Source organism: Chrysemys picta, chromosome 5, assembly GCF_011386835.1.
Source record: "Chrysemys picta bellii isolate R12L10 chromosome 5, ASM1138683v2, whole genome shotgun sequence".
Classification (NCBI taxonomy): domain Eukaryota; kingdom Metazoa; phylum Chordata; order Testudines; family Emydidae; genus Chrysemys; species Chrysemys picta.
In genome coordinates this window covers 25,271,875-25,295,297 of record NC_088795.1, presented here as the reverse complement: position 1 = coordinate 25,295,297, position 23,423 = coordinate 25,271,875, and the positions used below count along the sequence as shown (strand labels likewise).

Sequence of the window (23,423 nt, the reverse complement as noted above, 5' to 3'; positions counted from 1 at the left end):
GGTAATGTCTGGAACGCTCTCAAACAAACAAAGCATGGCTGTGTGCAGAGAGCAGTATTACTACAGGTTGAAAGAGAATAAGGTTGCCAGCCTGAGTCTTTGAGGTCTTTAAGTTTAAGGCAGTTTATTTACAAAGTATGCAGAAGTGCAAGATGCAAACACCGGTGAGCAATATTTCATGGTGACACACAGCAATAATATACATACTATTTTATTGCTATTTATATGTGGTTAGTCTGGACCTTGCAGGACTGGAGACATTCTAGCAGGCCACCCAGGGATCTGACCAGTTCAGGGTTTCTGATACCCTGCCGGCTGCTTTCCCATTCCCTCCTGTCCAGCAATTCCTTACCTCACTCAGTCTCAAGGACTAGCATGGTTTAATAACCCACAGCAACATTCATAAACAGTTTTCTCCCCCTAACTTAGAGTTCTGGCCTGCTTTTAGAAGTCATTATACATTTGCAGTGGATGGTTTAAAAACACAGACAGCATCAGGTACCGTTCTGGCAGCAAATAATTTAATAAAATTCAGGCAACCAATAGCCACTTATAAACAGCCACCACCCTATGCCAGTCCTAGACTCTGGTTAAATTCATAAAACAAAATTGTGTGTGTGTGTGTATACGTGCACACACAGACACACAAAGTTCTCTTAAATTTTACGTCAACAATATGCACCCATTATTATGACTCAACAGCAATTACATCTGGCAACAGGACAACTCAACAATATATCCTTATGGGGCTAGACTCTATCAAACTGGTAAAGACAGAGAAAAGAAAGTTCCCAGGGCCCAATTCTCCCCTCTCACGATAGGAGTAATAACATATCAGATCCCAGGGACCTTATTCTGGCCCATATTCTGCTTGGCCTTTTTGTGGGCATGCAGTAGGGTGACCAGACGTCCCGATTTTATCGGGACCGTCCCGATATTTCCTTGTTTGTCCCGCGTCCCGACCGACGTGCGGTCGGGACAACCGGACAAACAAGGAAATGCCCCGAGCCTCGAGCCCGGAAGTGCTCGCGCCCCCCCCCCTGCCCCGACTCCGCCCCCTCTTCCCCCGATTGGCTCCCTCCCCGAATCCCCGCCTCTTCCCTGGGCTCACCATTCCCCCTCCCTCCGCAAGCGCTGGAGGGAGGCCCGGGAGACGCAGGGGAAGCGCGGGGCCGGGGTGAGTAACAGTCCGGCCTGGCCCAGTGCAGGCAGGACTCGGGTGGTTGGGAGAGGAGGGGGGCGACCCGCGGGGCCAGGCGACGGGGGAGGAAGCGGCCATGGCGCTCGGCGGCTCTGGCGCCCCCGAACCCCCCGAGCCGGGGCCTGCAGCAGCGCGTACGCTGGGCCCAGCCCCTGGCTAGGCACGTCTGGGCTGCCCAGCTGGTGCAATCGCGCGGTGGCCCCGGGGCGGAGGCATCGGCAGCCCAGCCCCGTTCGTTCCCCTGCGGGACGGGGGGGCTGGGGCCTGCTGCCCCCACTCCAGGGCCGCCGCGCGATAGCACCAGCTGGGCAGCAGCCCAGACGCTGGCCAGGGGCTGGGCGCAGCGTGCGCGCTGCTGGGTCCCCGCAGCAGGCCCCGGCTCGGGGGGTTCGGGGGCGCCAGAGCCGCAGCCGCGGAGCGCCATGGCCGCTTCCTCCCCCGCGGCAGTGGGAGCTGCAGCAGCGGCTGCTCCCGAGTCCCGCTGCCCGGGGGGGAGAACAGCCACCGCCTGGCCCCGCGGGCCGCCCCCCTCCTCTCCTTACCACCCGACTGAGTCCTGCCTGCAAGGGACCAGGCCGGACTGTTACTCACCCCGGCCCCGCGCTTCCCCTGAGTCTCCCGGGCCTCCCTCCAGCACTTGCGGAGGAAGTTTTTTTTTTTTTTTTTTTTGGCCCCGCCCCCCGCCACGCCCCCCCACGTCACCCCCCCGCCACGCCCCCCCCCACGTCACCCCCCCCCCCCCCGCGTCCCGATATTTGTCTTTGGTGATCTGGTCACCCTAGCATGCAGTGGGGAAGAGTGCAAGAAGATCTCCCTTGAGTGGCTCATGTAGGGACCAGGCAGAATTGCTGCTCCGGCACCGCACACCAGCCAACTGAACTGGCCATCTGTGCAACATGGAGTATGCTGTATCTCCGAATGGTGTGTAGTAGTAAATACGCACCTTCTGTGTGCCTCGGAGCTCCAGTAGCTATTTTTCCTCCCCGTAGGGCAATGTGGCTCTGCTCCAGCCCTTACTGGGGGCTATGCCTAAATGGGAGAATTCTAGCCCTCATGTTACCACGGCAACCTTCCACTGATCTGCCTCAGTCAATGACAAACAGAGTGAGCCCTCCAGGATGCTGTCTAGAACCCAGCCTCTAAGGTCCATGGTTTTATGAAGGAAGTGACTTATGTGCTTGTGATTTGATTTCCTCCTAGGTTTCCTGTCAGGGAGACAGCAGGCAAGCGTGGCGACAGTGATGAAATCTGCTTGCCACACCAGGCTCAGCCCAGCACTGCCCAGGGTTTGTTTTACAGTGGGATGATCAAGGTTTTCACAGGCAGAAGGCCAGTTCTGAGGGCATTCAGGCAGCACTCTCATATGTTCACACAGTGACTGTGTTTCAGAAATGCAAGTATATACCTGTTCATAAACGGAGCAGTCTTATCCCTTACTACCCATCATGGTAGGAGAAGACTAGACACATATTACAGTTCCCTCAAACTGTGTTACAGAGACGAATACTGTCCTAAATATTACACATAATGATCAGATCTCCATGAAGACACATATCTTAGCAAGCTGCACTTTGTAAAGGCACTGTATTCATCCTGATATCAGTTAACTAATATAATAAGGATCACCTAATTAGGGGACAAACACTTAAAAGTCATGTGGAGGTAGGGTGACCAGATGTCCCAATTTTATAGGGACAGTCCCAATATTTGGGGCTTTTTTAATATGGTCTCCTATTACCCCCCATCCCCTGTCCCGATTTTTCACACTTGCTATCTGGTCACCCTATGTGGAGGAGAAAAATTTTCAGAATGATTATGAGATTCAGGAGCACATTGACTTTCAATGTTTGACTTTCAATGGAACTTGTGCTCCTAAATCCCTCAGACTTTTGAAAATCTCCCCTTTAAGCCAATCCAACTTGCATAATGCATTATAAGCCAAAGTATTCTTATTTATCTTTGTTCTTTTCTCTTTTCTGCAATAATCTTGCCTTTGTACTTTGTAGGTACCTGTGGGTTTGCTATTTGATGAAGGCCACTGATGAGCTATCTGAGTAAGTCTTTTCTCCACAAAAAGGGGAAAGACGATTACTGGGCTTTTATTTTAACATTACTAGAGTGTATAGTATCATTATGCTTACCAGTGCAGTATTGTCCTTTTCATTGTTTTCATCTGTACAGACATTTTCTGTGATGGTGTGAGCTCACCACACTAGCCCTGGAAGAGCTGAATTAGGCCAGGTGGGCCCAATCAGCTAATTAGGCTACAACCAGGGAGCATTAGGCTGGAGGCAGCTAATTACAGAGAAGCTCACCTGTGAGGGACAGGCAGGGCTTCTACAAAAGCCAGGAGGCTGGGACTAGAAGGGGTAGTAGGGAGAAGTATGTAACTACTTCCTGAGAGATGGGAGGTGTGTTTGAGGGGCTGCAGAGACAAGCTGTCAAAAGTTACTCCCTGGGAGGAGGGAGTGAAGAGACTGGAAAACTCAGAGGAGTGGGGAAGGCCAGGAGGTATGGGAGTGGCTTAGGAAATGGACCTTGACTACTGTGTAGAGCAGGGGTGGGCAAACTTTTTGGCCTGAGGGCCACATCTGGGTATGGTGGGCCATGAATGCTCATGAAATTGGGGGTTGGGGTGCAGGAGGGTGCTCTGGGCTGGGACTGAGGGGTTCAGAGGGTGGGAGAGGGGTCAGGGGTGCAGAAGTGGGTCGGGGTGCAGGCTCTGGATGGTGTTTACCTCAAGCAGTTCCTGGAAGCAATGGCATGTCCTCCTTCCGCCTCCTATGTGGAGGCGCGGCCAGGCTCTGCGTGCTACCCCATCTGCAGGTGCTGCCCCTGCAGCTCCCATTGGCCCTGGTTGCTGGCCAATGGGAGCTGTGGGGGCAGTGTGCAGAGCCCCCTGGCTGCCCCTATGCATAGGAGGTGGGGGGGGGGGGGAAGATGTGCTGCTACTTCCGGGAGCCACGCGGAGCCCCAGCATGCATGGAGCGGGGCAAGCCCCTGACCCCACTCCCCAGCTGGAGCTCGAGGGCTGTATTAAAATGTCTGAAGGACTGGATGTAGCCCCCAGGCTGTAGTTTGCCCACCTCTGGTGTAGAGGGTCCCTGAGCTGGAAATCGGAGTAGAGGGTGGGCCTGGCTTCCCTGGCTAGCCATTGTGGAAGTGGCACCTGAGGCAGTGAGCGGGAAAACTGCCTAGAACTGTTGAAGGAAAAATTTTGATCTCCCCTCTCCAGGGTATGAACACTGAGTGACCTGGCTGGACAGCTGAGTCCTGAAGAAGCTTCTGTGGTTCCTGGAATGAGAGAGGGACTGCAGACCAGACAGAGTGATGGCATGCAACTGCAGAAATGGGTGTTGACCTGATGAGCTAATCTCTGGAGTGGCTAGTAGGAGGTGCCAGACTGGTGGTGAGTGGATTTTCCATCACATTTCCCCATATGCTATAATGTGCATTGTATTGCTGAAAGAAATTATTTGCTAATGGTAGCATTCATGACGCATGAGGCACTTTCCAGACCTTCAGGTAAGGGTGGTCCATGCATCAAGGATATCAGAGTCTGTCCAGGGATGGACAGAGAGACAGGCAGGTTAGTACACAGAGGTCATGGAAGAGAGATCAAAAGGGATTTTTAATGCAAATCAACAAGATTCTTGATAGACAGCACTACAGAAGTAGGTTTTAAGAGGGGCTTAAAAGATGGAGAGGGTAGGACCCTTGCAGATGAGTTCAGGGAGGTTAAAACATGCATGAAAGAAGACACTAAGTGCCGGTTTGAGGATTGAAAAATGGGCATTCAAGGGTGGGATTGTTGGTTTAAAAAGGGGGGAAAGGAGTGCAAGGCTGTAAACTATGTTGAAGATATAGAAGCTAATATATAAAAGGGAATGTGAATCTCTGGAAATGGTATCGACCTATGATGATCAAAGGTCTAAGATCGATATACATGGCTCTGAATGGTTAAAGTTTTCCATTTCCCAGTGACTGCACAAACAGAACTAGCTGACTGCCTCCATGTCAGGTGCACCCAGTATTCTGGGTAGCCCAGTGGGAAGTTATGCATATCCCAGTCACACATTGCCTTATTCTTCCTTCTTGTTCCAGTTTCTGTGCATTTCACTTGAGTATTCATGAAAGGTGAAACATTCTAGCATTATTATTTCATGCCCTCATAAAAGAGGGGACATACTCCCGTTAGGCCAATATCATCACATAGATTGTAAGCACTTTGGAGCAGAAACAGTCTTTTGGTTTGTGTGTACAGTGCCTAGCACAACAAGGCTTCTAGGTGCTACCACAATATAAACCATGAATAAAATGTACAAATTTCAACTATGCCTGTCCCTGGACAGTGAATTTCTAGATACAGCCTGATCTTAGGGGCCAGCCTTTACACTCTCTCTGGGGTATTTACATATCCCCAATCACTGTGGGAGCCCAGTTTGTGATTTTAAAGGTGTTAAACTATATCTGCACAAGGGGCAAAGTGCTAGCTAAAATGGTTTGACATAACTTGCTTTGACAAAGCTTCTTCACCACTTCTAAAAGAACCCCCTCTTGATGAACTCCAGGGGGCCTGACAACCCTCTCCCTGCAACCTCTAACATGCCTGTGACCTCTTGTTGTCTTATCCTTTCTCTCCACAGCCTCATGAACCTCCCTCCCTGCCCTCTGCATTTATTACTACTTTCTTACTATTTATTACTATTTGTATTGCAGTAGCACCTAGGAACCCTCAGTCAGAGGTCATCACCCCATTGTGCCAGGCACCATACAAATACAGAAAAAGCCATTCCCTGCTCCAAAGAGCTTACCCCACACACACAACTGTTGATGCATTATAATGAGTTTTGTGTGGGGGGGTTGTTTTGTTTTTTCTATTCAGCATTCATATTTTCTGGGGTTTCTGTGTCGGAGACCTGCCAGCACGTTCTTCACTCCTCTGCTAAGAGAGCAAATGAGCAAGAAAGATCTGAAAGGATAAGCCAGCCCTGGAACACAACAGAGATGATAGAAATGTGCAAGACCTTGGAAGGGGATATATAATTTTTTTTTAATAGAGGGAGGCAACAGGTGGGGAAGATGGAGTTCATGGAGAATTGTTGGGAGCTCTTGAGGTGAGCAGAAGGGGTAGGGAAAAGAGGGCTTTGGGGGAGAAACCAAGAAAAGGATGCTTAGCCAAACACTTGAGAAAAGGTGGGGTTCAGTTTGAGGACGAGTATGAGGTTCGGGCCAGTTGTTCCTGTTTATTCCAAACTCTTTCACTCAACCACAGTCCAGCACAATTGAAAAGGGTGACTTTTTATATTTTCTTGCTGTTACTTAAAGAATGCTTTGTAAGTAGAAGGGCAGGGAGAGGTTGGTGTACATGACTTCCTGTCAGTCAATCTCCTGTACCTACTGGAGCCTACACAGGTTTAAAAGATGTCTTGCTACCTTTTCTATCTTACTGTTGCTACTGGCCTGCATCCAACACACTTCCCACTAAAGTTTGAAACGTTGCCCAGCCACACTTGGGTCTGACATAAAAACATATGACACACAGGAAGAGTTGGGCAGGCTCCCATGGCGAGAGGAGAGCATCAGAGTGCATAACAACAACATAAAATTTCATCCCATGGTGCTACAAATTCCCTAGGGAAACTAGACTCCCAGCTGAGGAGTGTTTCTCAAAGGGACTCTTTGTGAATCCAACATGTATAGATTGAGTAGAATAAAACCAAACATAGACTCTCCCATAAGCAAATTTCTCTCTGCTTTTATGCGGCCACCTGGCGTATGTAATTGTTAGGACGTACTGCCATCTCGGCTGAATGAGAGCCAGAACTGAAAAAACACAGCTGTCATGACTTAAAGAATAGGGGAGGACACTATTGATATTGTTTAAAACTGTAGCTGCTTAGAAAGACTTGTAACAAAAATGAGATCAGACATACGATTTGTTGACATTCTGACGTCAATGGAGCTATGAATAACAACAATAGCTGAGTATCTGCCCTATAGTGTGTATATAGTTTCATTCTTGTCCCATTATTGGCATATTCGAAGAACCCTGTGAAATAATTCAGATCTCAGTAAATGGTTTATCTGGTTATTTTATCTGCTTTGATTATATTCTTGCATATAAGTGAGCCAGAGCTAATGGAATTACATATCTGAGTAAAATGACTCCTGTGCAGTAACTTGTTTTTGGTTTTTCAGGATCAGATTCTTAGGTCCCAATCCTGCAAACACACTTGCATACATATGAATAGCCCATTGGCTGTAATGGGAAAATTCAGTGGCTTTAGGATGTGCATCTGCTTAAACGCTTTGTTCATGTGGGGGCTTAGTGTGAAAACTTAATGGAAAATAGGATCAATTTCAAATATGTAGGGGGAATAGGAAAATGTTACTATTTTGAGTAATCCAAATTTCATTGCAAATATCTTGCACACCTACCTTTTTAGTTTTTGCAAATTTACTATGATTTTTTCCCCCTAAAATCTGATTTATTTCTATGTGTGTCCATCACTAATACTTTTGGGGTTTGTCTATATCAATGCATAAGAAACATCACATTTCTCAGTGGGTAATGTTTTTGTACAACTTTTGCAATTACTCGAGATCAGAGTTTGGGTTACCCAGTTCATGTCGAGTCAAGGATCACAGCACAATATTTGCCTGCGGTGGTGTATGTTTAATCTTCCTGAAACTACGTTTATAGACAGAGGGGAAACAAGTTTCTTCCAGTGAGCAAACTGTCATTATAGGTTACGGCGGCCCTTCCCAGACTGACTTAAACAGGAAGTGAAAGAGACGTTTGCTTTTTTTCTTAACAAACCTAACTTTATAAATTATGTTGAAATGCATAAACCATAACCCAAAATAACTTCATTCTTATGCTTCAATTTACTTTCACAATTATACCTCATAACAGGAAGAAAACTCTGTTAATTACATTTTACTGAGGAAACACACTTTTTTGTGCTTTCCTAAACATTGTGTAAAGAGAAAATAAAGATTCTGACCGCTGTTTAAAAGTTCATATGATATCCATTTTCATCGGGGAGCCCAATCTTGCCATCTGTACTCAGATGAAGAGGCCTTACACACTTGGGTAGACCCAATAAGTAGTAGTAATCTAAATGCATGAGTAAAGGCTTGAAGTTTTGGGGTGTCAGGTACCAACCCTGTATAGTTACTTACTTGAGCAATGTTATGCCCAGGTATAAAAAGTGTTTCCAGGCCTGATGCCTGAGACACCAATCCTGTCAGTTACTCCCTGAAAGCAGACTCCTGTAACTGTGCAAAGCCCTATTGACTTCAGCAGGGCTCTGCATGATGATAGGGGTCCACCCATGTGGAGTAACTTTTGCAACTGGACTTTTAATTTGTGTATGTATTGTGCTATGTGGATTACATTCCTGGCTGACAGACATGCAGAGTCTTATTTTTAATTCTAATTCTTGTTTACTAGAGGGATTCTGGACATATTTATCCTCTTGATTCATAGAAAGAAAAATCTGAGTAGAATAACACACTGCATTCAACTTTCTAGTGTAGAATTCTGTTGCATCAGCAGAGATACAGACTTGATGATTTAACAGGTCTTTTCCAGCTCTAAATTCTAGTCTTCTGTTTCTTAAAGGCAAGGGGTGAAGAAGAAAGTTCTCTCTGGATCTCAGAATTCATCCAGGACAGTAGGGGATGGAGGAGAAACACATTTCCTAGAAAGCCAGTGGCAGCAGCAATAAGCCAAATATTGCTAAAAGATCTATGGCTCAAGTGTGCTGATAGCATGTAAGAAGGGGCAGAGCACAGCTGCACCACCCTAGAGGGAACGCTAGAGACATTGTGCCTCTGAATCAGAATGTTTCCTGCAACATCTCAGTAGAGCTGATTGGCCATCAGAAAATTTTCTACTTTTCCATTAGAAAATACTGACTTGATGGAATCAAAATAGCCTTTGGGAATGTGGTGATTCCATCAACATTTTACCAAGTTTCCTGTCAGTCCGGGCACCTCCAGCTCCCCAGACATATGTCCCTGGGCTGCCTGCTCCCTGGAGAGCTGGTCTGAATGGGGAGAGGCAGCTCCTTCAGAAGCCAGTTCCTCAATGCCCTGGGTTGCTGGACTACCCAAGCAGACTGGTCTCTGGGGAGTGAGGTAGCATGGAGAGACAGCTGCTAGTTCCCTGACTCCCTGAAGCTCTTGTGGCTTGGAACAAGCCAAAAATTCTACTTTGGGAGACCCCAAATGGAATCTTTCAGAACCTTTCCTCTCATGAAAAATCTTGGGGTGGGGGGGGGGGGTTTATACTTGAAATTCCATTTTCCAGCCTGTTCTACTCCTCAGTGAGTGAGGCAATGGACAAACTGCTATACTCCTTTAAGGGGTGAAGCCAGTTCCCCGGAGGAATGGCCTGTTAGCTCCACAGGCCAGAAGAAGGGAGGGAGTCAGAGTGGCTTACTGTCTGACACACCTCACCCTTTGTGGGCAGGAGTTAGAGTATAATGAGACCATGGAAGCAGGGAAAATGTTCTCCTTCCTTTCCCTCTTCTGGGAGCTCCCCTCCTCCTGCCTCTTTCACTGCCTAGTGAATTGAGGCCTTAGCAGGCCAGAGAATCTGAAGTGGGAGCAGCAGGAAGAGCTGATACCTGGCTGGAGAATTTATTGGGGTCCTAGCCTTCCTACCTGCAGGTGGAGTAGCACCGGCACCTGATGGGAAAAGAATTGTCCAAGCTGGATGTCCTCTATCTGTCCCCTTTCTTCCACAGGAAGGCAATAATGTTGCACCCTCTGATAGCAGTTGTGAATTTTGTTCTGTGTCCCATATTTTTTTTTTTTCTCAAAACCAGCCTGGGAGGTAAGGAATCTCTCCCTCCTCTGAAATAGTGAAGATCCAGAGGGAGAGAGAGAGACACCATAATCTACCTCTTACTCACTTTGAATAGGACATTTCATCATGGGTTGTCCCCATTAGGCCAGATTCTGAATTCAGTGGAGTTACTCCAGCTTACACCACTATAACTGAGATCAGAATCTGACCAATTGAAATCAGTGAGCCAGAATATGCCACCCTTATTCATGCTGAATAGTAACTTACTCCATAAGTTGTCTCCGCTATTGGCAAAATAATGGAAAAGCTGATATGGAATTTGATCAACAAAGCATTAAAGGATGGGACTATAATTAATGCAAATCAATACGGTTTTACTGAAAATAGCTCTTGTCAACTCAGCTGATTTCATTTTTGATGCAATTGTGTGTTTGGTCAAAGTAACTGCATAGTTGTAATATGCTTATACTTTTGTAAGGAGTTTGATTTAGTACCAAACCACATAAAATTAGCACCATATTCTATCAATAAAGCATATCTTAAATAGAGTAAGAACTGGCTAAATGACAGATCTCAAGAGGCAGCTATCAATGGGGAATCCTCATTGAATGGATGTTTATAGTGGTGTGCCACAGAGGCAGTATTACAGCCCATGCTATTCAATATTTTTATCAATAAAGTGAACAAAGAATGCAGGCCACACCTACCGAATGGGGCACTGTATCTGGAAAGAAGCAACTCTGAAAAAGGTTTAGAGGTCATAGTGGACAACTTCACTTGAACTGCTAGTGATGCTGTCAGGGGCGGGGGGGGGGGGGAGGAAGGGTAATAACATGAACTTTGGATGTATAAACAGGGGAGTAGTGTGTAAGAAGAAGGAGGTGATCTTACCTCTGTATGTGGCATTGGTGAGACCCACACTGGAGTACTGCATTTGATTCTGGTGTCAACATTTTAAAAAGGATGTTGAGAAGTTGGAGAGGATGCAGAAGAGAGCCACCAAAATGATTTGAGGGTTGGAAAATATCTTCCAGTAAAAGATTTAAGAAGCTGATTCTGATGATCTTATCAAAAAGATCAAGAGGTGATTTGATTAGTGTATAACTTACCTTCCCAGGAAGAAAATACCAGGTATATCAGTCTCCTTTATGTAATGGGGGAAAGGCATAACAAGAACCAATGGCTGGAAGCCAGACAACTTCCAATTAGAGATAAGGCACATGTGTGTGTTTTTTTTTTTTTTTTTTTTTTTAAGAGAAGAGAGCGATTAGCCATAGACACAAACTACCAAGGGAAGTGGTAGATTGTCTCTTTACATCTTCAAATCAAAACTCAGTATCTTTGTGGAAGATATGTTTTGGTCAAATACAAGTAATTGGGCATAAAATAGGGAGTAACGGCATGAAATTCTATGCCCTGTGATATACAGCATGTCAGACTAGGGCCTGGTCTACACTGGGGGGGGTCAACATAAGATACATCGACTTCAACTATGCTATTCTCGTAGCTGAAGTTGCGTATCTTAGGTCGACTTACCTCGTGTCCTCATGGCACAGGGTCAACTGCCACTGCTCCCCCGTTGACTCCGCTTCCGCCTCTTGCCATGGTGGAATATAGGAGTCGACGGCAGAGTGATCGGGGATCAATCACTACCCCCCAATCTGTGGTGTAGATGTTCCCTTGATGATGATCTCTTATGGCCTTTAAAATTGATGACTATATGAAAGCGCTATTTAAAAAGCAGTGCATATATATGCTGTGTGTGTTGATTGTATAGATTTAAGTGATTTACTAGTTTGGTCCTCCAGCACTGCTAATTCAGCCCTAGAACAACACTCAACTCTCAAAGATTGTCACATGTGTAGCAGTTATTCTAGTGTGCAGCAACTCAGTGCACAGTCATTCTCTTCCTTTTTTCATGTTATTGCTGTGGGTGGATGGGAGGCAAACCAGCACAAAGCAAAATGGACAGACAATTGTTAGGAAGGCGATGTATTGGTGAAACCGACATAACCCTAGGACAATTGGTACCCTAAGCCTCAATTAGTAATGTCTGCATAGCCACATTATAAACCGCTCCTGGTTCGCATATCTCCAGTGTGCAATCTGCACACGTGTGCATCTCATTTTCCCACTTATGTCTACAGGACAGGACTTCCAGTAAAAGGGAAGATAATTAAAACCTATGTGGGGTGGGATTCAATTACACAGCCAGGTTACTTTTATTTATCTTGTGCCTGTGTTATTTGCTTTCAGTATCCATAATGATAGTAAGTTAGTGTAATACAAGTTAGATTAGACTAGTGTAACGGCAGGGTGGTGGTGGGGTGTTTAAAATATAATGCCACGTTGTATTTGAGGTTGGCTTGTCCCAGGCAGATATTTATGCCTTGTCTGTTTTTGCAGACCATCCTTAGCCAGAATCTGGTTAGCCTTTGTATCCAGGAATGTTCAAATGGTTATTCCAGGGACATTCATGATCTCTTTGTGGACTTTCTTATATTAATAGTCACCACCTAGGGCCAAACCCTTGACTACTTACCTAGGCAAAACTCACTGACTATGGGACCACTCCCTGAGTTATGTATGTTTCTGGTGATTCCATTTCCCTCTGCCACTGTTCTCTCACAAATAGTTTCTGTCATAGCATTATCCTCCATAATGGCAACTATGGCATCATCTATCTTCTCAATTTGGTGTTTGATAGGCTTTATGGCCTCCACTCGACTTTCCCATCATACGGCACTCAATGGTTTCAGTGTCAGAGAGGATGTTCCCAGATGTTGCTTCAAAATTTGCCATAAATGAGTTGATGCAGAGAAAAATACATAGATGCTTTGAATTACATTAAAAAATTCAGCAGCCTCACTAGAAGCTGATGCTGCATCACTGACCACCAAGTTCAATGAATGAGAACTGCATGGGACAAAAGAAGCACGAGGGTTTAACTCTCGGATCCATGTCTGCACTCCTCTGTTCTTTCCTCCCATGTTGGCACCATTATCGTAGCCCTGACCTGTCATGGGAATTGTGATAGCTGACATCTTCCAGCTTTTAAGAAGCACATGTCATACCAGCACCTGTAGTATCAATGTCAATAAATTCTAGAAAATGCTTTCTGACAGTCACCATTGCAGGGACAGTTTCACTAGGTTCTGTTGTTGTTACAAAATGCACCATTAAAGTAATTTGTTCCGTATGGCTGATGTCAGGTGTGCAGTCCAGAATAACAAGTAATACCTTGCTGACTTCAGATCTGCCACAATCTTCTGTTTGACTTTTGTTGCCAGTAACTGTATGATCTCATTTTGAATTGTTTTTCCAAGGTAGTGGTGTGTACATTTCTTGGGTGGTGACTCTTCTTAAATGCTCCTGGAGTACAGCATCAAACTCCACCATCAACTCCACAATTTTAAGGAAGTGTTCATTGTTTGGCACATACAGCTGATCTGAAGTGCCACACAGTGCTAGGTTTTGCGTAGCAAGCATTCTCACAATAGCAATAAGCCTTTTCAGAACATTTTGCTAGTAAAGAGACTGATGCAATCTCCTCTTGATGCTGATCACCTATGGTGGCCTTTAACCTTAGTCTCATCTCACGCTCTTTCCACCTATGGAATGCTCTCTGGTGATTTGCTGCCTTCTCATGGCATGCCAGATTTTTCCAGTCCTTTGTTCCTGTAGAACTCAATGTGGCTGGAACATTAGACTGGAAGAGTTTGCAACAAAAACAGTATGCACCATTCTGGGTTTTTGAGTACATAAGCCATGGCCTCTCCACTCTGTCACCATTGGGGATTTCATGCCAGTAATGTGTTGGATGGAAACTTTTATTTTCATTGTCTTTGGGGAACATGAAGTTTTTCACTTGCTGTGCCCATGCAGTCCAAGGAAGTCCCTCAGGCTATTGCTCAAGTGGGTCCAGAGTCCTGGATCATCTAGACTTAAGGAACTAAACTCAGCAGCAGCTGTTTCTTACGCCTCCACCACACTCTTCTCTGATCTACACTCTTCTTCAGGAATGTGCATGGTTACATCCATTTGAGATGGAGATATGGATGCTGCAGTAGCTGCCAGGTCACCTGCACTCTAACTGGAAGATCAGGCATCCACTCACATCCTCACTGGGGACGGAAGGCTCACTGTGAACATTTGTGTCTATGCATCTCAGGAGAGCTCCTTCCTGCTTAGATAGAAAAGCTTCCTTTTGCTTGCTTGGGGAGAGGGATAGCTCAGTTGTTTGAGCATTGGCCCCCTAAACCCCCGGTTGTGAGCTCAATCCTTGAGGCCACTTAGGGATCTGGGGCAAAATCAGTACTTGGTCCTGCTAGTGAAGGTAGGGGGCTGGACTCGATGACCTTTCAAGATCTCTTCCAGTTCTAGGAGTTCTTGGACAGTTCTCCATTAATTTAATTTTTTTTTTTTTGAATGCTGCCCTAGAGGGGCATTTTTCTTCTTTCACTCAGGACTGCTGTTCTGTGCCAGCTATAGTGGCTCTCAACACTGAATTGAAGGGGACAAATAAATAAGCAGGCTGGTAGCAGGGCCTGAGTGGGGGAAGATATCAGCATCTTAAGGGCCTAACTGGCTCCTACTACTTCAGTTGACTGCCTGTTCTCCTCAAGTGGGTTCAGGGAAGCAGCAGGAAACTCCCTGAGAAGCTGGTGTTAATCAGTCCAGGCTCCTGGGGGTGCTAGAGGAGCCTCTTATGTACCTCTCCTCTCTCTCTCCCTGCAGCTCCTGCTTCTTTCTGTTATTCCTTCTCACCTTTTCTCCTGCCTCCTTGGTATGTCGCTTATATCCTCCAGCACAGCACTCCACCATCTCTTTGCATCTAGAGCAGAGAGAATACATATGCACCAGCAGCAGACACAATTTTCTACACTCTGGGTCCTAGTGGTCTCCCCTCCCACCCTCACAGTCTGGCACCTGAAGCGGCCACCTCGGTTCGCCTCATGGTAAGGCCAGCCCTGGGTGGCGGAGGCAGTGTCCGAAGCTGCTGGCCTGGGGTTCTGTGAAGTATGGAGCTTGGGTGTGGTCTCTGCCCAAAGAATGGGCCTGTCCCCCCTCAGCTACCACCTTGCTATGCCCCTCTATCAGAGGAGAATCAGAAACGGCTGTCTCTCAGCCCCACTGCAAACACATTAAAAGTACTGACCTTCGTGCCAAAAAATCCCTGCACGCTAATCACAGGGTACAAGGAACGAACGTCAATTCAGTGGAGGAGCTGATGTGCTTGGCTAGATAAGGTCTCCGTATCCCATGTGAAAAAGACTTGTTCCTTCATTACAGTAGGAAAGGCTACTCAGGCATTGTTTTGAAGCACAGGAAAATGGATGTAGTGGCAGAAGCTGCTGTTGCTAACCCCATCTGACCCCAGCTATTAAATTTTGATCAAGTTACATCACTAGCTGGTTAAAAGGAAAAACAAGTCACACGAATCAGTATTGATTATTACGTATATAGTGCCATAGATAGTCAGGACTTTATGGTAGTTAACATATGGAGGACAAGGTCCCTGCTCTAAAGAGCTTCCAGTCTAAAGGCATGAGCAGGTATATAGTGCGATTACGAAGGAAGTGCTCAGCTGAGGCCATTGTCAGCCTGATGGAATAGAAGGGTTTTAAAGAATGAGTTGAAAGAAAGGTACTTACTCCAAAAATTTGCACCCGTGGAATCCCTTGAATCCATTGAGTCTTAGATGACACAAATAGTGACTTCACAGCTATACAGAGCAACTGAACACAAATTTCTACAGCGTTGGTTTTACACCCAAGGACATCTCCTCAGGTAGAAAGTGAGTATTTTATCTATTTAGTAAACTTCTAAAAAGAACACACATATATGTAATTCAGACATATCTACCACTGTCTGTATTGAGACCCATTTGACCTCCATATTATAAAACCAACACTGCTTTGTTTTGCCTAATTTACATTTATGATCAAGCAATAAATCTATTCTACCAAAAATCCTTGCCCTTTTAAGTTTGACTTGCAACTGTTTCATATTAAAAATATTGGCCAAAGTAATATGACTCAGCTGCACATAGAGTTAGAGCATGCGAAGAACAAATTAATTCATTTGGAATAATTCATCTAACACTTTCCGCCTATGACAGATGAGTACTACTGACCCTAATGCACTCTTCTGTCTCATTCCAGCAGTATCAGCCTAGGAACAGGCCAGTGGTAAAGCACTACAATAATATCTCAGCCTCAAAAGGTTTTGGACAACATGGATAAAACATGCAATCAGAAAACTTCAATCAACATGTGATGTAAAAAAAGAGTGAAAAGTTTGTTTAAAAAAAAGATTGTGGATTATGAGACTGCTGGGTCATTAGTCATCCCTCAGACTCTTACCTGATGTATAGTTTGATGGTATCTTCTCACTGTCTCCAACACCTGTGATTTTTGCAGTGGGTTCCACATAGCTGGTTACACTATATTATGTTACAACCTTTCATTTACAGTAGGACACACATGTATTGTCACTAGGGCTAAGTGAATCAGTTTGGATGAAAGAAGAAACAGCCCGAAACTTCATTAAATACTCTCTAGGAGGCTATATGCTCAGCTGGTATAAGTCAGCATAGCTTCATTTCATCAAGGGAGCTAAACCAATGTATGCCAAGAACCCCTTCTGAAGTTTGAAAAAGTATGGTGAACTTTGGACCGGATACTGCTCCTATTAGTCAGTGGGACTTGTTTCATTTCCACATGGCTCTGCACTCCCTCGCTCCATCTGGGACGGGAAGTGGAAGTGCTAAAATACTACAAGAAAGGTCTATTTGACTTGGTCAAAACCAGGGGCTGCTTCTCAGAATGGCCATTCTAATGAGATTCCCAGCCCATGACACAGTCTGGCCTCCAACTTTTTGACCAAAGAATTTCCAGCAGTCTTTGCATATGTGAGCAAATGGCAGGGTGCTTTGCTTCACTTGCATGCACTACACGAGCAACTGGGCTCTCTGCAGGTGAACAAACTACCACACAACAGGGCTGCAATGCAGACACTCTCCCTAGCCCACTGTCAGTGTCCCTTCCATACCTGCCTATAGGAGGGCAGTGCAGAGACCATCACCCCCACAGTGTGAAAGGGGAGGATAGACCCTGCCTGCAAAGCTAGTTTGGCCAGAGATCAAATACAGGGTGTAGGGTTCACAGTTGGGAGAGTGTCAGAGTTTGAATGCTGCCCTTCTTCAGTTCCCATCATATAAGAACAACACTATTCTGTCTTCTAATGTGAAGGAGAGCTCTGTGTGTCTCCAAAGCTTGTCTCACCAGTAGAAGTTGGTCAAATAAAAGATATGACTGTGCCTTGTCTCTCTATTATTCAGCAAGGTATCCATCTTTTCCCTCTTATAACATGTTTATTAGGCTGGTATTTTAAGATTGGCTCACCCCTCTCTGGATTCTTCTTATTCTGCTGGCTGAGATGGGACCAACACAGCTCTAAAACCAAAAACACTTGCTGCTTTGCATTGTCTAACCAATTGTTTAGATGTGAATTAGGTCCTCTTTTTATTTTTGGCTCAACAGGACAAGTTTCTCCCCTTAGGAAAGAGGTCATTTCCAAAAACTGCCTGTCACCATCTCTAGTCACATTTTCCAGGGGTGAAGCGAAGTCATTTGACTTCAGTCTGCTAAATAAGATTCTATGAACAGCCAGCAGCATTGATTTACCTCATGCCTCCCAGTGATCTGTTCCCAGCTACTTAATGCTTCCCAATACATGGCTGTCTCTCTCATGGTTTGCTTTAAAGCCTGGTGACTAAACATGTTTCTAGGGTTTTCCTTTCCTTTCCTTTCCTTTCCTTTCCTTAATGTATATCTACTGCTCGTTTTCCTTCTCTGTGTACATGTGCCAACCACCGTTTCCTATTTGCTCTGCCAAATTTATATTTACATACTCAACCGATAATCTTTCTGTATAGCTAGCATCAAATTATATGCAAAACGTTCTCCCTAAATCTGGATGCTATTATCTTAGAATTTTACATCCCAAAACAAACTCTCCTCTAAGATTTCCCTGCTGAAGAGTATTTGCAAGGAAGGTGGGGCCTCCATAGCAATGTATTGCACACAGGTAGAGCTGGTTAAAATATTTCCAGCTGAATAGTTTTGCAGGGGAAATGCTGATTTGGTGGAATTAATGCATTTTTGTGGCAATGCGTTGATTCTGTCTAAACTTTCAACAGAAACTAAGCAGGCTGGGGGAGGCGGATTTCCTGCCAGTCCACCCAGCTCCCCAAGAACCCAGGCTCCCTGCGTGGTGGACTGCCCAGCTCCCCGAATGACCATAAGAAGGCCATACTGGGTCACACCAATGGCCCATCTAACCCCGTATCCTGTCTACTGATAGGGGCCAGTGCAGTGCCAGATGCTTCCAGGGAATGAACTGAACAGGGCAATGATTGATTGACAGGCTGTCTGGTTCCTACTCCCCCGTAGATTGCTGGGCTCCTGGCTACCTGGGCTTCCCATCTTACCAGCTGTCTGGCTGTCCAGTTCCCTAGTTGCATGGCCAGCTTGCCAGCCAACCAGGGAGCTGGGGAGCTAGAAAGCTTGGGTAACTGGACAGCCCAGGCAATGGGATCTTTTTTTGGAGCTTCCAAAATGAAATATTTCAGAATTATAATCTTGTGAAAAATGTTGACTCTTCATCCCAGTTTGAGGCACCTTTTTTTTAAACTTAAAAATCTCAAAATTTGGCATAGAACAAAAATTCCCTATTCTGGCCAGCTCTACTGCCTGGTCTCATTTTGGCTTAGCGTACATTGGCTTCAGTTCACACTTAGTTCCTGGGACATGTGTACTGGGCAAAATATTACCAATAAAACACCTTCATGCTGTGTCTGTATTTCTACTTCCAGCCCTGTCCTAAAAAAAGAAATGCACATTTTAAAAATGTAAAAAGTTAACTAAACTTTCCCTAAATCTCAGTACAAAACACAGTCAGATCTGAGTTTGGGACAGTTCTTACTGTATCTGATCTGATTACTCTACCTGACTTAAAATCTACAGAACCAAAATATGGTCATGGACACTTCCACCAACACATCAACTCTGTCTTGTTTCTTCAGCTCCAGTATTAAAATGACAAGCTTCAGCACTGAAGCTTAATCCTGCAGTACCTCTCCCTGGGTCTTTTTCAATCCAAAAATAATCCCTTTACTATTAATTTAAAAAAAAAAAAGAGAATCTGCTTGTGAGTCAGGGTGGTGGGATAGGGTGAAATCAAGGACTCATTCAATGAGCTCTGGTTCCACCACAAAATCAGGCCAGTTCCCTGGCAAAGATACTTCCTCCCACTTCCAGCCCCAACTCTTTAATCTTCCTCCCCCCAACCCTACAGTTGGCTTTTTTCCTCTCTGTCCCCTCACCATGAACTCCTCCCCCACGCATGCACACACACATCCCGTAACAGATTATTGGTGTTTTTCTGACTCACTGCTGCATCAGTTCACCTCAGACAACACTAGGCTGGGATCTGGAGCTGGGCAAAACCTGAAACCACACAACAGTCGCTTGGTTACTGGGTTTGTAACCATACTCCGAACTTAGACTGGGCTAATTGGAAAGACCACAAACCATTCAAGCAAGCCTGAACCTATCACAATGCCACTACCTTAATCCGCCCTAGGAGCTTGTAGAGATAGTGGCAGGGTCAGAAAGGATGGCAGACAAAAGGTCTCCTGTACAGATGATGACAGATATGTGGCCCAGGGTTCAAGAGGTTAATTACATAACACTGGCCAATTTTCCAGATTCCCAGCTCCAAGTGTTTACCAGGGAAGTGGACATTTTAAAAGATTTGAAAAAGTCTGCCTCAGGGGATTTGTGGCACCATCTTGCAGACTAGCTCATCCCCATACTAAGCGTGTGCCCACTCCACAATCCAGGGGCATAACTGTAGCACAAGTAGACGTGTCCGAGCTACTTTACTGTAGCTAGCTTGGGTACTGATGGAAGTGAAGCTGCAACATGGTGGACTTCAGCATGGACTAGCTAGGTTAAACTATCTTGAGTTTGTCACTGAGCTCTGAAGTTGCCATATAGCACAATGGTACCAACGTAGGGTATGTCTACACTTACAGTGGTGTGTAGAGTACAGACATTGCATGCCCAGCTAGCATGGGTATAAATAGCAGTGAAGTCAGCGAAGCACGGCTCCCCACGGTATGTAGCCTACGTGGGCTCCCTACATGCCCAAGCAGCACCTCCTCCTGCAGTGGCCTAGTGCCTCCCCCCTTCTGGAACCATTCCCTGCACCATGCAGCTACACATGTAGTACCTGTACTCTACACCCTGCCTAAGTGTAGACCTGAGGGTTAGACTAGATGACCCTTGTGATCCCTTCTGACTCTGTGCTTCTACAGCCTTAGTGTAATGTGCTAAAGGATGGCGGATACAAATGTATCTCACCCTCTGCCTTGAAGAGGGTCAAATGCACACATGTGTACCTAGCACACCATGTAGACCTGCACACCCTTGACTTCTTGTATCATAGCTCTGGAATTAAAAATAAACGCAAAGCAGCGGCATGCTTTTAGCCAATATAGTTGCAGTTGATTGAAAAGGATAATTTCATTAATCAACAGCTTCAGAACGTCGGCCATGATCTCCGTGCACTCGGTAGCATTACATCAGTGTAACCGAGAACAGAAGTTGGCCCCTAGTCCTTTGCTTACACCTGCTCCTTGCCATGCTCTCCTGTTACCTTTTCTCCCTCCTGTTTTCTTGGCCATGTGAGGGCTGGAGGAGTCCTTCATGCAGTGGCAGCAGTGATGAGTGCAGATGAGAGTGGGTATGCTGTAGCCCCAGATAGTCATTTCCATCATGCTCTGCTAAAAAGTTTCCCACAGTCAGTGAAACAGACATCTTGTGACTTTCCACAGTTTCACAAGACTAAGAAAACCCCTTTCCTTCCTTCTACTTCTGCAGTTGCAAAAAATTCCATCATTCCCCTTTTTTTTGTGCTTGGTGGAAAGAGAAAATGTCATAAGGACTGAAAAGAGGAAAATAAATGAATTCAAGAAAGTGGGTGTGGTGGGGGAAACAATTTTTATGTCACCAGCATTCCTCTTCCCCCTGCCCCTCGAAAAAAACAACTCAAGATAAAGTCCTAGCACTTTCAACCAGCTTCAGTTTTCTTGGGACTAGGGCCAGCTCTGGCAAGATGCTAAGTGTCCTCAAATCCCCCTGACTTCATTTAGGGGGAGATTCTCCAAAGCACCTAAAGGATTGAGGAGCCCAGGTCCTATTGCCTTTCCTTAATTCTGGAGAGTTACATCTGCTGTGGTGCTCAGGCTTTGGGATTAATCAGAAGGGTAGTTTCGAAGCTCACTTCAGTGGGCACTGATGGTGTGACGGGTTGGATCACAGAAACCCTCTTGGGAGCTGCCACCCGATGTGCCAAGACTACTTCTACCCATGCTTTCCCTGCCAGCTCAGGACTCCAGCACCCTGTCTTGCTGAGCCAGACACACCCATCTGCTCCAACAAAGACCCAGGATCTGAATTACTTGCCCCAAAGCTGCAGCCTTCACTGAAAGCAGCTCACAGAAGTGTTCTTGTCTTTAACACTCAGATGCCCAACTCCCAATGGTGTCTAAACCCAAATAAATCCATTTTACCCTGTATAAAGCGTATACAGGGTAAACTCATAAATTGTTTGCCCTCTATAACACTGATAGAGAGATATGCACAGTTGTTTGCTCCCCCCAGGTATTAATACATACTCTGAGTTAATAAGTAAAAAGTGATTTTAACAAATACAGAAAGTAGGATTTAAATGGTTCCAAGTAGTAACAGACAGAACAAAGTAAGTCACCAAGCAAAATAAAATAAAACACACAAATCTATGTCTAATCAAACTGAATACAGATAATCTCACCCTCAGAGATGCTTCAGTAAGTTTTTTCCTCAGACTGGACACCTTCCAGGCCTGGGCACAATTCTTTCAACTGGTACAGCTCTTATTCCAGTTCAGGTGGTAGCTAGGGGATTCTTCATGATGGCTCCTCTCTTTAGCCAGCTGAAGACCAAATGGAGGGGTCTCCCAAGGGTTTAAATAGACTTTCTCTTGTGGGTGGAGACCCCCTCCTCACTCCTATCCAAAGTCCAGCTCCAAGATGGAGTTTTAGGAGCCACCTGGGCAAGTCACATGTCCATGCACGACTCATGGGTTTTATCTCATGGACTCATCCATTGTTCACATGCTACCTTGAATGTCCTCAAGTAGACTTCTTACGTGGATTGGAGCATTCCAAGATCCATTGTCCTTTAAATGTTTCTTGATTAGGTACTTAATTTCAACATTCCTTTCTCCAGGAACTGACCAAATGCTCTACTAAGGTTATTTAGAAACCAAGCCAGTACACAGCCAACATTCATAATTTTGAATACAAAAATGATACATGCATACAAATAAGATTAATACATTCAGTAGATCATCACCTTTCCGGAGATATGTTACATGGCATATGTAGCATAAAACACATTCTAAGCATATTTCCATAAAGCCTTATGGGAGGTACCGTCACAGAGGCACTCAGCACCTTGCTGGAACAGCTCAGTATGCTACAAGATTACACCCTTTGGTTCTCAAATACTTGACCCGAATGGTATCCAATACCTAGAGTCCCTAACACCATACTCAATTGCTCCACTGGGAACGTGGAATTTCCTGCAGGTAACAGGAATGTGTCTTCTATTCTAGTTCATATATAATACTAGTGCAAACTAGAACCAGATTCCTAGTTCATGTATAAAGTCAACACGTTTAAACTTGGCACCCAAATCCATAGCTAGGCACCTAAATGAAAACTGCCTGATTTTTAGACTAACTTCAGGCATCCAGGTTTGAACATTTTTGCCTATTTTTGTTTTTGATGGGAACAAAAAACTGCACCCAGGGCAAACAAATATATGTAGATTTTTTTCAGTTGTTTTAAAGCTTATATTAGATACTGAAATATATGGTGACTCACTTTCCACACTAGCAACTGAAGTGACTTGAAAATAATCTGACATTTCTGAGTCCAATTAATCTCTGAGCTGTTACTCCATAGATGGCAGTATTAAATATGTCAATGGGGCATAAGAATTGGAGAAATATCTTGCATGGACTTTTGTAGGTGGCATTAAATGTCCAAAGACAATAGTTTAGCAGGATTAAATTTCAGTAAACCACAGACATCTTGATTCTATATCCGCCAGTGTCAGAGCCAGCCTTTGGGCCCTACAAAACCCAGGACCTACTTTTAGCTCACAGCACCTCCGGTTTGTGGAGCTAGAAATGTACAAGAGAAAATCTTAGCTCTCAAATTCTGAAAAGTTTCTAGATCTTTTCTCTTAAAAAGAGGTTTGAAAATGTAAACTGATCTTCAGGCTT

At 45.2% G+C, this 23,423-nt stretch overlaps 2 protein-coding genes across 8 annotated transcripts in view; one reads left to right on the top strand and one right to left on the bottom strand.

Annotated features, from left to right (window-relative positions):
• SPARCL1 (SPARC like 1) overlaps window positions 1–23,423 on the bottom strand; it is a 208,496-nt gene that overhangs the window by 174,494 nt on the left and 10,579 nt on the right. The gene's annotated exons all lie outside the window — the stretch shown is intronic.
• SPP1 (secreted phosphoprotein 1) overlaps window positions 3,580–23,423 on the top strand; it is a 34,687-nt gene continuing 14,843 nt past the window's right edge. The window contains exons 1-2 of the mRNA XM_065596138.1: window positions 3,580–3,712; window positions 4,437–4,610. The gene's annotated coding sequence lies outside the window, so the exon portion shown is untranslated. The remainder of the gene's footprint in view (window positions 3,713–4,436; window positions 4,611–23,423) is intronic.